Below are 12030 nucleotides of genomic sequence, written 5' to 3' on the forward strand. Positions count from 1 at the left end.
TGCCATGTCATGTGTTCTCGTGATACGCGATTACCATTGGGGCCAGGACGCAGGCAATGTATTCGTCAACTAGGTTTTGCCAGAGTGATGACTGATTTATTTGCTCTCAATGCCAACAACACTAGATTTTCTACGGAATTGCGCTGTTTCCGCCATACTCTTAAAAGACCTTGTTTGACAGCTGGCCACAAAGCATTTGACCGTGTTAGATGTGCAGTAAAAGAAGACAAAACTGAAAAGGCAGCGTGTCTCCCTCAGCATGCAAAAGTTTTCACTGCTGAGTGAAAACTTCATACCGCTCTCATACCTCAGCAGCCATACCGCTTTCAAAAAAGTAGCAAATGAGAACATCAGAGACATCATCATTTCCACACTCCCTGAGTGTACTCGTGTACTGTCCGCGTTAAACTCTAAAAATGCTCCAACCCCATATTAGGAAGCATCGTACACAATATAGCAAAGACCCCTACACAACGGCATACTATAAAATTCGGCTGGGTCTACAGTCACGTGGTCGATGATAATGAGAGGGCAGATGCATGCTCTGCACAATCCAGAAGTATGGAAATAAAACACATTCACATACCGCACTGAGACTGCATTAAGTTAGTGTATTCAAAACTAAACAGAAAATTGCAGGCGGCTTGGGAAAAACAAGCAATCAATAAACATCATTCTGTAAAACCGTTTTAGGAGAATGGAAATCATGCCGCTATCAGGAAAGTTTTTCGAAGTAATTTTATGTCATATATGAATAAGACATACACACAAAGACACACCTGTGTCTGAAATGTGTGCTGATCAGCTAACAGTTATTCACATTTTAATCTCATGCTCACATCTCGAAAGGCTCAGGAAAAGTGTATTTTACAAAGAACACATTCCACTTCGTCTAGCACTGCTTTTAGGCAAACAAGCACTTGATTGTTCTCTTGTTTTTTAGGTTTCTTAAAGAAGTAAATGTTGTGAATCAAATATGAGTAATATAACTCGACGTACGCCATATAAAAATCATCTAACCTAGTGTTTGGTGCATTATGACCATAGTTTTTTATCCGCCATAGAGCCCCTTGTAACTAACAAAGCATTTGTTCTTCCTACTACTACAAAATTGCCGTATTTGAGAGATTTGCTGCCTTGCAAACCTTTCTAGATGCAGAAAAAATCTTCCTGCGGTTCTCTACAACACTGGACAGCAGCACTTGTACAGGTTCATGTGGGCAACATCACGGATAAAGGCAAATAAATCCAGTGACATTAACTCGCAACCATTCACAGGGTGGCTTTCACCCCCTACTGCAGCCTCTTCAGCGGTGCAATAGGTTTTTATTCCTACGCATGCATCCTTAGTACGGCGCGTATACAGCCCCTGTCACATTTCTTCTTACAGGTACTGCAACAATGGTCATGCTCTGGCGCCAGAGATAACAAAGCTATTTTCTTAGCTGATGCTCACGACAGAGCTTGACATGTTTAGGCCTTATTTTCTTTTCATTGCTCTATCCACGTTTGCTGTTGTCCTCACGGCCAGTGTTTCTTGCATGTGAATTAAACGCCGGCTCTGAAGGCGACATTTTGAAGGGGGAAAAGTCACCTGGCCACACAGATGTCGGCGCAGGTTAAAGAACTTGATATATTTAAAATTAATCTAGAGCTACCTGATAGCGCGTTCCTTCTAGCACATGTCTTCATAGTTAAGATAAATTCCATAGCAAGCGTGATCCCAAGATCCATAATGTATGCACTTTATTGAGACGATGTCCAAATAGCATTCACTTCCTTCAACTTTCTCAACCTGCTAACGACAAATACAGATGACCATGAACAATATGTCTGCTTGGGTAGAAAAACGGATTTAAATTCTCTCCAGAAAAACAGTAGACAGTAACTGTTTTGTTCTCGCTCAGATGAGGCTTTCAAAATGACCCTAACTTGACCTCAACCAGCGTGAACTTGCCACACAAGGACTCCGTAAAGTTAGTGCGCAGTAAACTAAAAATCAGATGGCAAGCTGCCTGAGAACATGAAGCAAACAAGCTGCACTGTGTAAAACCCCATTGTAGGAGAATGGAAATCATGCCGACACCAGGAACGTTCTATTGAAGTTATTTTTATGTCATCTCAGCATAGGACACACTCGTATCACGCTATTTCCTCCTAACAAAAAGAAACAGTATGTCAAATGTGTGGTGACGAGCTCACAGCAAATCATATTCTAATCTCATGCGCGCGACTTGAGGATCTTGGGAAATATATTGTCACGCTAATGACGACGATGAGGGATGGTGATGGTGAGACAGAAGAAGAAGACGAAGCGTTGGTGATAGGGTCCCACCGGTTGTACCGACTAACTCGTTCATAATGAAGCAGCCACTTCTCAACGTCCTCACCTTCCTCTCCTGCAAACGGTCGTGGTTCCCGGTAAGGCTGGCAGGGAATAGAGCTGGAGGGGGCAGGCCTGTCACCAGCCTGGCTTGACTGAGCGCGTCAACAGAACGCTTATCAACATGCTAGCCATGTATGTGGACGCAGGGCATAAGAACTGGGACACCATACTGCCCTTCATCACGTATGCGTTTAATACCGCCACGCATGAGACGACTGGGTACAGTCCATTTTTTCTGCTTTATGCCAGACCGCCACGCTACTCTCTGGATACTATCCTGCCCTTCACAAGCCGTGAAGACCCCTGCCTGGCTGAGACCCTCTGTCTCGCCGAAGAAGCTCGGAGAATCGCCCGATTACGGTCTGGTGCTTCACAAGAACGTTCCAAAGTGCGATACGATGCCAGTCACCGGCAGGTCACGTACTCTGTAGGTGATTTAGTCTGGCTATGGCGTCCAATTCGGCGCCGTGGCCTACATCAAAAACTCTTGGCCCATTATGACGGCCCATATGTGGTTATCAAACGCCTTAATGATTTAACTTATGGAATAGCCCGCCTGACAGCATCGGGTCGCCGGTCTGCCAAAACCGAACTGTGTCATGTTGCCCGCTTGAAGCCGTGTCAGCCTCGCACGACTCACGAACACGCCCAGAGGGCTTCGTCTGAGTAGGGGGGAAATGTCACGCTAATGACGACGATGAGGGATGGTGATGGTGAGACAGAAGAAGAAGACGAAGCGTTGGTGCCTGGGGCTAGTAGGCTTCACCTTATCCCACTGCCATATCACTGTAAATAAACACCCCTTTGCTATTTCATCGTAACAATATTTTACTTTATTTTTAATGAACACATTACATTTCATCGGGTGCAGTGGTTACGGCGCTCGACTACTGTTTCCAAGGACGCGGGATCAAATCCCGGCGTCGGCGGCAGCTTTTCAATGGAAGCGAAAAGCAAGGCACCCATGTGCTGTGCTATATCAGTACACGTTAAAGAACTCCAGGTGGTCAAAATTTCCGGCTCCTCCACTACGGCGTCTCTCATAGCCTGAGTTGCTTTGGGAAGTTAAACCCCACAAACCAAACCAAACCAAACATTTCATCGTGCATTGCTTTTAGGCGAACAAGCATTTGCCGATTTTTCTTCTGTTTGTACATTTCTTCAGAAAGGCAACATTTGAAATCAAATATGGATACCGTAACTAAACATTTCACTTAACAAATCATCTAACCTTGAATTTGGAGCATGATAGCCATAGTTGCTTTTCGCCATAAACCCCAAAAACAATAACCCCTAGTCTACGTACACAAAATGTCCTGTCGGGCCAGAACTATCTGTTGCGATTTGTAATTAAGCAGTTCATGTTTACAGTTTGGTTGCAATGAGTAATGAGCATTCTAAATACATGTGACATCACAGGAAAGATAAAAGTCCGCTAGACATGCTGCCACTTTTTATTGAAGATGTCATCATCCGGCATTGAGCTTTCATGCTTTAATGTTGCCTCTCGGCAGCAGCTCGAAAAATGTCACGAAAAAGCAGAGGGCGATGACATATTGTCAGGCATGCGCGCACAAGAGGACAAGGAAGTGTGAAAAAGAGGTTCTCCAGGATGGGGATTGAGGAAGAAGAAGCTCACCAGGCTAAGGTCAAGGTAGCTCTTTAAATAAACCTTAAAAGTGTGGTGGCAGGTGCTGCAACAATCACTACGGATTCGTCTCTGCCTCGTTCGAGCCGACGGCTCGCTGGATTCCCCCCTTTGGCCGTGACAATGATCCAAGACGGCGACGCACGGTAGCATTACCGTGAGCCGCGGACCATTATTGGCAAAACTGGTGAAGATGTGGATGAGTGGCTCACCAATTACCAGCGGGTGAGCAAGTACAATCGTTGGGATGCCACAGTCAAGCTGGTTAATGCTGTTTTCTTCTAGGCCTCGACAGTGCTGACATGGTTTGAGAATCATGAAGCATCTTTAACTAGCTGGGACTGCTTCGGAGAGGAGATTCGCAGTTGTTTTGGGGATGTTACGGCAAAACGAAAATGCTCTGAGCAGATTTTACTCCAGCGCGCGCACGTGCCTGGGGAAACGTGCACGACATACATGAAGAGGTCCTAAAGCTTGGCAAAACGGTAGATTCCTGTATGTCTAAGGAAGACAGGTTTGTTCACCTTTAAGGGCATCGCTGTGCACGTATATACTTTTGTTTATCAAAAAATAAAACTTGGATTCACCCACGGCCGTCATCAAGCACTGTCTCACAACGAGGCTCTAAAGCTGCGTCGCATAACCCCGAAATTCTGCCCTTTGCCTAATGTGACCACTGTTGCAAGCGTGGATTGTCACGAGTATTCTCAGGAGCCTACGAAATTAGCCGACTTGATTCACCACATCTTCCGCGATGAACTCTCTTGCCATCAAGATGTTGCGAGCCGTAATGCAGTCTCCTGTGACAGCTGTTCCATGCAAGCAGCTCCAATCCAGCGCTCCACTTCTTGGGGTACCGCTCACACTCATCCTGTCCGTAGACCCCGGAACGACTCATACGGCCCTGCTCTACTCCCTCGTTCCACCCACAGCGCGCCACTGCCTCCGCAACAACACCAGTGGCCGGACTTTGCTGATCGCTTCGATCCTGCCTCCGAGGACTATTATTTGGACCGTGCTCGCGAACCACCAGTATGTTATCGCTGTGTATTCTCGGCCACCTATCGAGATTCTGCCGTCGACAGAACCACGTTCCACGCTACCAGCGCCAATGCTCGACCCGTCAATATAACGTGAGTACAGAAGTCCGTGACCAAACCGTTCTGCCCTTTTCGGACTCCTACCGCTATGCACCACCACGAAATTACTCCAGCTTCTGACCGCAGCATCACCACTCCCGACGTTCGCCATCTCCCTGCCGCCTCTCGCCGCCACCGGGAAACTAGCGTGTGCGGCCGATGGAGATGCGGTCACCAGGTCAACGATGCTGCAAATTCCTCTACTTGTCGTTATGCTACAGAGCCGCCTGGAAGTGTTAGTGGATGCGAGAGAGAGATATATTTTAATGGCAACAGGAGATGTCTGCCTGGTGGTAAGCCTAGCATGCTACTCCTGATGAGGGTTGAGGGATGAGGGTGACAGAGTGTGGGAGGGGGAGGGGAAATAAATGAGAAAAAAAGAATCGGTGTCGCACACTTTCACACGCACATAATCACACACAGATGAGTTTTAAAGGGTATTGATCAACCCTGTGTCCTTAAGAAAAGTTAACTTTCACACGCACATAACAGGTTAGTTGGTTGGTTGGTTGGTTGGTTGGTTGGTTGGTTGGTTGGTTGGTTGGTTGGTTGGTTGGTTGGTTGGTTGGTTGGTTGGTTGGTTGGTTGGTTGGTTGGTTGGTTGGTTGGTTGGTTGGTTGGTTGGTTGGTTGGTTGGTTGGTTGGTTGGTCGGTTGGTCGGTTGGTTGGTTGGTTGGTTGGTTGGTTGGTTGGTTGGTTGGTTGGTTGGTTGGTTGGTTGGTTGGTTGGTTGGTCGGTTGGTCGGTTGGTCGGTTGGTCGGTTGGTTGGTTGGTTGGTTGGTTGGTTGGTCGGTTGGTCGGTTGGTCGGTTGGTCGGTTGGTTGGTTGGTTGGTTGGTTGGTTGGTTGGTTGGTTGGTTGGTTGGTTGGTTGGTTGGTTGGTTGGTTGGTTGGTTGGTTGGTTGGTTGGTTGGTTGGTTGGTTGGTTTGTGGGGTTTAACGTCCCAAAGCGACTAAGGCTATGAGAGACGCCGTAGTGGAGGACTCCGGAAATTTCGACCACCTGGGGCTCTTTGGATGGTGTTTGTGTTATGGCCTTAGTGGACACGCATGCTACAGTTTCCGTGACGAGCTTAGATTTTAGGAGTCACCTCGGTCGTAAAATTATGTTTGGTTGGGACAGAACTGTCATATTTCGTGGCGTAGGTGGAGAATCATTGATTCCATTTGGTATTTTTAAATGTAGCAATTGCTGGTCATGTGTTTAGAACTTAATTTACGGTGCTTCCTCGCTCTACGCATGACGTTATTCTAGGTGTAGACGTTTTACAACAGTGTGGCGCAACTCTCAACTTCAGGTATCAATAAGGCCTAGCCTAAGATCGGCTCTCATAGACGAATTGCCGTCGACTCCCCAAGCATTTTCTGTCTTGGAAGATACCGTCGTCCCGGCGACGTCCGCCATCTTCGTCCCAGTTGTATCCTCGGTAGTGGTTCCCAATGCCTTCGACGCTCTAATGGAACTCGCTCCTCTTGTTGGCGCGAAGAAGAATGTGTTATGTACCCCGCAGCGTTGTTCGAGTGAACGGCGGCCGTGGCACGGTTTGAACTATTTACCATTCCAACGAACCTGCCGTATTTCCGCGTGGTTTGAAACTCTCACTTGCTTTCTGTGGACACCACAACCGCGCCATAAGGGAAGGGAGGAAGGTGGGAGTGAACGTGGAAAGAGAAAGAGGAGCTGTAGTGAAGGGCTACGGAGTAATTTCGACCACCTGGGGATATTTAACCTGCGCTGACATCGCACAGCACACGGACGCCTCAGCTGAGCCACCTCCGCTTTTTTTATCGATTTATAGGAAGGGAAAGGCCGGTAACTGTCCCACCTCAACCGTGCCGTAAGGGAAGGGAGGAAGGTGGGCATGAAAGTGGAAAGAGAAAGAGGAGCCTAAGTGGAGGGTTACGACCACCTGGGGGTCTTTAACGCGCGCTGACATCGCTCAGCACACGGATGCCTCTTCGTTTCGCCTCCATTGAAACGCAGCCGCCGAGGTCGGGTTCGAACCCGGGTACTCCGGCAAAGTTGTAGGGCGTCTTACCACTGCACCACCCCGACGGGGCAGCCACCTCCGCTGCCTCGTGCGGACAGAAGAGAGAAAGTAGAGAGGGAAGAAAAAATGATTGAGAGAAAGACGCGCGCCGCAACAGCTGTCGTCCACCACCTAGCCGTGGCGAGCTCAGTGACGGCCTCCAACAGATAAACATTCGGTGGCCGGCTAGCCCCCGCCGCAAGCGTGCGAGGGAGGAGGTGATGAAGGGCGGCAGTTCCTGGCCCTAGGGGCTGGGACGGTACGTCAACACCGCTTGCGGCGGGGGCTGGCCAGCCACTGAATTTTATTAATTGTAGACCGTCATTGCACCCGCCACTGCTTCGGTTGCTGGTGTTGCGGCACGCGTCTTTTTCTCCCTCTCCTTTGCCCTTTTTTTCTCTGTTTTCTCTTCTGTCCGCACTAGGCAACGGAGGTGGCTCAGCTACAGAGCCAATAGCAGGACCGCGCATTTTCTTCTTCATCTTCCTATAGCCACAACAACCCCGCCGCAAGTGCCATTGAGCTACCGTCTCAGCCTCGTAGTGTTGCTGTTGGTGTGGCTGTAGGAGAAGGAAAAGAAAATGCACGGGCCTGCTACTGGCTCTGTAGCTGAGCCGCCTCCGCTTTCTCGTGCAGACAGAAGGGAAAATAGAGAAGAAATAACCCTTTTATATCGTCACTCAAAGTGGCAGCGCAGCGCCTTTAGCGGGGGAACCGCCGGCCGGCGTGCCACGATCCGGGATAGCCCGACGACTAGACCTGGTAGCCTATCTCGCATCTGGTATGACGGCATAGCCAGCGCGGTGTCTCTAGCGGGAGACCCACCGGCCGGCGTGGCACGATCCGCGATCGTCCGACGACACGACTTTGTAGCCCATCTCTCGCAGCAATATAACGTCACAGTGCGCGCAGCGCCTTTAGCGGGTGAACCGCCGACCGGCGTGGCACGATCCGGGCTCGCCCGACGACTCGAATGAATGAATGAAAACTTTATTTACGGCTGTTGCGGTGCGCATCTTTCTCGATCCCTCTTCTTTTTCTTTCTTGTCTATTTTCTCTTCCGTCCGCACGAGGCAGCGGAGGCGGGTCGGCTATTGAGCCAGTAGCAGGGCCGTGCATTTTCTTTTCCTTCTTCCCACATCCACAACAACAACCAACGGAAAGGAGCGACTTGGTAGCCCATCTCTCGCCGCTCGTATACTGGTATGGGTCATAGGCCATCCACGGTTGATGCTTAAAGGGCAAACATGGCACGGTCCGGGATTGTGCGAAAGGCCGTTCATGGGCGTAATATTGCTTTCGCAATAAAAACTCGGCGGCAGGTATCCCCCGCCGTACGCGGCGTTGACCTACCAGTCCTAGTCCCTTAGAGCCGGGAACAGCTACCCTTCACCCACTCCTGCTGGCTCTGTAGCTGAGCCACCTCCACTGCCTCGTGCGGACAGAAGAGATAAAGTAGAGAAGAAAACAAAGGGGAGAGAAAGACGCGAGAAGCCGTCATCCACCACCTAAGCTGGGGCGGGTGCAATGACAGCCTACAACAGATAAGATTCATGCACTCACAGATTTTCTGCAGAAATGTTGGGAGCGGGGAGCCGTCCCACTAGATTCGAAATGTGCCAACCTCGTTCTCATCACCAAGCCTGGCAAACTAGCTACTCTCTCAAACTTCTGCCCATTTCTCTCACATCCAGCGTGGGAAAACTATTGGAGCACGTAATTCAGACCCGTCTTCTTCGTTACCTAGAAGAACATCACCTACTCACAGACACGATGCTTGGTTTTCAACGGCACCTTGTGGTCCCAGACATCAGGCTTTTGCTGAAGCATCAGCTGCTGACACAGAACACTTTGGACACCAAAGTCATAGTTGATCTAGACGTCGCAAAGGCCTTTGACAATGTCCGGCACGAAGCCATTCAGCAGAACCTCCAGAACCTAGGGGTCGGACAACGAACGTATGGATATTTATTTATTTATTTATTTAGAAATACTGCAGAGTAGCTTGACTCCAAGTAAGGGTGGACACAAATAAAAACTGCATTACAAGAATACGTCAACAAAGACAATCACAATCAATTACAGAAAGTCAAAACATGAATCATATCAAACAACAAAACAAAAAAATGCAGGAATACAAGTACAGCTTCGCCCAAGCATTTTCAAATTTGCGTCGAACTGTTCGGTACTGGGACTGTCCACAATATTCTTAGGTAATTTATTCCAAGCGTGTGTGGTTCTAGGAAAAAATGAATACATGAAAGTATTGTTCAGGGGGGGGTGTACTCCTCAATCATTTTCTTGTTATCAAAACACGAGCTTGTGCGCAGACTATGAGGGCTAATAAAATTGCGATTGTTGATTTGTATCATGTTGTTATATATTAAATACAAGTATTATAACTTGCAGTCAGAACGCCTCGCTCGAAGTGTATCGATACCAAGATAATCAAGCATTTCTGTCACGCTATCAGTGTGTTTATATTTGTTTCAAATAAATCTGGCGGCTGTTCTTTGAACTCTTTCTACTTTGTGAACATTTTTCGACGTATAAGGGTCCCATAGACATGGTCCTATGTATACGCGACTTTCCCACGAACCGCACAGTGCGAATTGTGTGTGACCAGGCCAGGATATCCTTCAATTATCTTTCCTGGGAGCCAGGGTACACCCCAAGGCTCGGTGCTTTCACCACTACTGTTGAATATTGCGCTGCTTGACCTACCCATTCTTGTGGCAGACATCCCCCACTTGCACCACAGCCTCTAGGCCGACGACTTACTCTGGATTACACACGGCAGGGACGGCCAGAACGACGAGACTCCGCAGACAGCCATTGATCGCGTTGGTACCTACCTGGCGACAGTCTGCCTATCCTGCTCGGCCACCAAGTCTGAATACATTATTGTCTGGGCCCCGGGTAGAGGCCCCAGATCACCTCCAGCATCCTTCAATCCGAAAGCACAGGGCACCCCCATACCCCGTACACACCGAATCCGCATCCTGGGCCTTCATCTACAAGATAATGGAGGAAACGCTACTACCCTTCAGCGAATAGATCAATCTGTAATCCAGATCATCCGCCTTCTCAAGAGAATCGCCAACAAGCGTAACAGCATGCGTGCATCCACCCTTAAGGGCTTCGAGAAGCCTTCGTTTGTAAGCGCAATGCCTACGTTGCCCCTTACCTTGGTCACACGCGAACAGATCGGGAGTGACTGAATGCATCACTACGCAAGGCATACAAAACCGCAAGGCATACAAAACCACCAAGCTGATGACTCTCGGGGTCTCCAATATAGCCGACGAGATTATTGAAGCGACTCTAACATCCCAATATGAGCTCCTCTCACTGACACATGCGGGCCGCGCCGTGCTGCGCCAAGTAGGTATCAACACTCTGAGGGCGACTTCTGCGTAATGGACCTCACGCCTGAGCAGAGGCTCAGTCTTCGTATACCTCCGCTTCCCAAACATATGCATCCAGAGTATCATACAGAGCGCAGAACCGAACGAGCCCGGCAACTCCAGAAACATTTTGCCGGTAGCCCCGACGTTGCATACAAAGATGCCTCCCACCACCCCCTTCGCCCCGCTATAGTTGCGGTTGCATTGAAACCGCATCGAAACTCTCCCAATGCCTGCAGCCTCCTCGACGCGGCAACTGTTATCACCGCGGAAGAGGTTGCCATCACGTTAGCTCTCACCGGCTCCTCAACCAAAGTAGTCGTCAGCGATTCTCAACAAGCAATTCGTAACTTCGATGCATGTCGTATATCCCGACAGGCACACACTATCCTCCGATCTTTCCCCTTACCGCCTGTACCTCGTCTTCTCATATGGGCCTCAGCCCATGATGCGCTCGGCGGGAACGCACAGGCACATGCTCTAGCCCGAGAACTCAATTACAGGGCGGAGCTTCCTCCTTAGCCTGCCGCTTCCTCTGACACACACCAAGATACTCATTCACGCCTTGTTGTGTACCCGGACATCCTCCAGCATTATCGGCTCGAACGGTGTCTATACACCCCAGCACAGCGGGAACTATCCCGGCGCGACGCCGCCCATTGGCAGAAAATACAGACAGGAACATTTCCAAATTCATGGTTATATAGCAAAGTTTTCCCAAATCGTATGGCACCTACGTGCAAACACTGCTCACAACTAGCCACATTCAGTCACATGATGTTAATATGTACATGTCACAACGCACACAATTTAGCTAGTGGATACGTGGGAAAACCTGCTGCGTACCACCGAGTTCGCCCAACAGCTCCAGATGATTTTGCGTACATTGGAGGCTTCAGAGTCGCAATGAAGCTCTGTTGACCTCCTCTAAGCAGTGTAACCTGTCTTTCGACTGGTTCCCCTATTTTGTGAGGAAATAAAGAGCTTATCATGTATGCTGCTATGCAACTCACCTCAATGAGCTCGTATAACGTGTTTGAAATCCCCATGTTGAGAAATTTCTGCGTGGATGTGTAAGAAGGGAAGAAGGAAGGAAAACCTTTATTCCGTCCTATGTTATTTTGGGGGGGTTTTGGGGCGTCTTCATAGCTCCTTATTGCACCCCAGCAGTCTCCTTCGTCGACCTCGTTCCCTTCCAGCCAATGGTCGCATTGCCCTCAGTCCTGGGCTCCGCTGGCCACTACCGCCCATTGAGCTCGCTGTATACCAGACCTTGCTTGTCTTCGCAGCGGTCGCCGGACAGCAGAGTCTTCCACTCGGATTTCAAATAATGGGGACCACCTTTATGTTTTGGCAGGTCCATGTGATATGATATAGTATGGGCTTTTCGTGCACTGCCGTCATCTGTCCGCATATTTGGT

At 49.1% G+C, this 12030-nt stretch overlaps 1 pseudogene; it reads left to right on the forward strand.

The window, feature by feature from the left end:
• LOC146194573 (uncharacterized) overlaps positions 1-11519 on the forward strand; it is a 33146-nt pseudogene extending 21627 nt beyond the window's left edge.
• The last annotated feature ends 511 nt before the right edge of the window (positions 11520-12030 follow it).

This window comes from Amblyomma maculatum, chromosome 3 (genome assembly GCF_055883805.1).
Source record: "Amblyomma maculatum isolate TAMU_Amacu chromosome 3, ASM5588380v1, whole genome shotgun sequence".
Lineage (NCBI taxonomy): Eukaryota > Metazoa > Arthropoda > Arachnida > Ixodida > Ixodidae > Amblyomma > Amblyomma maculatum.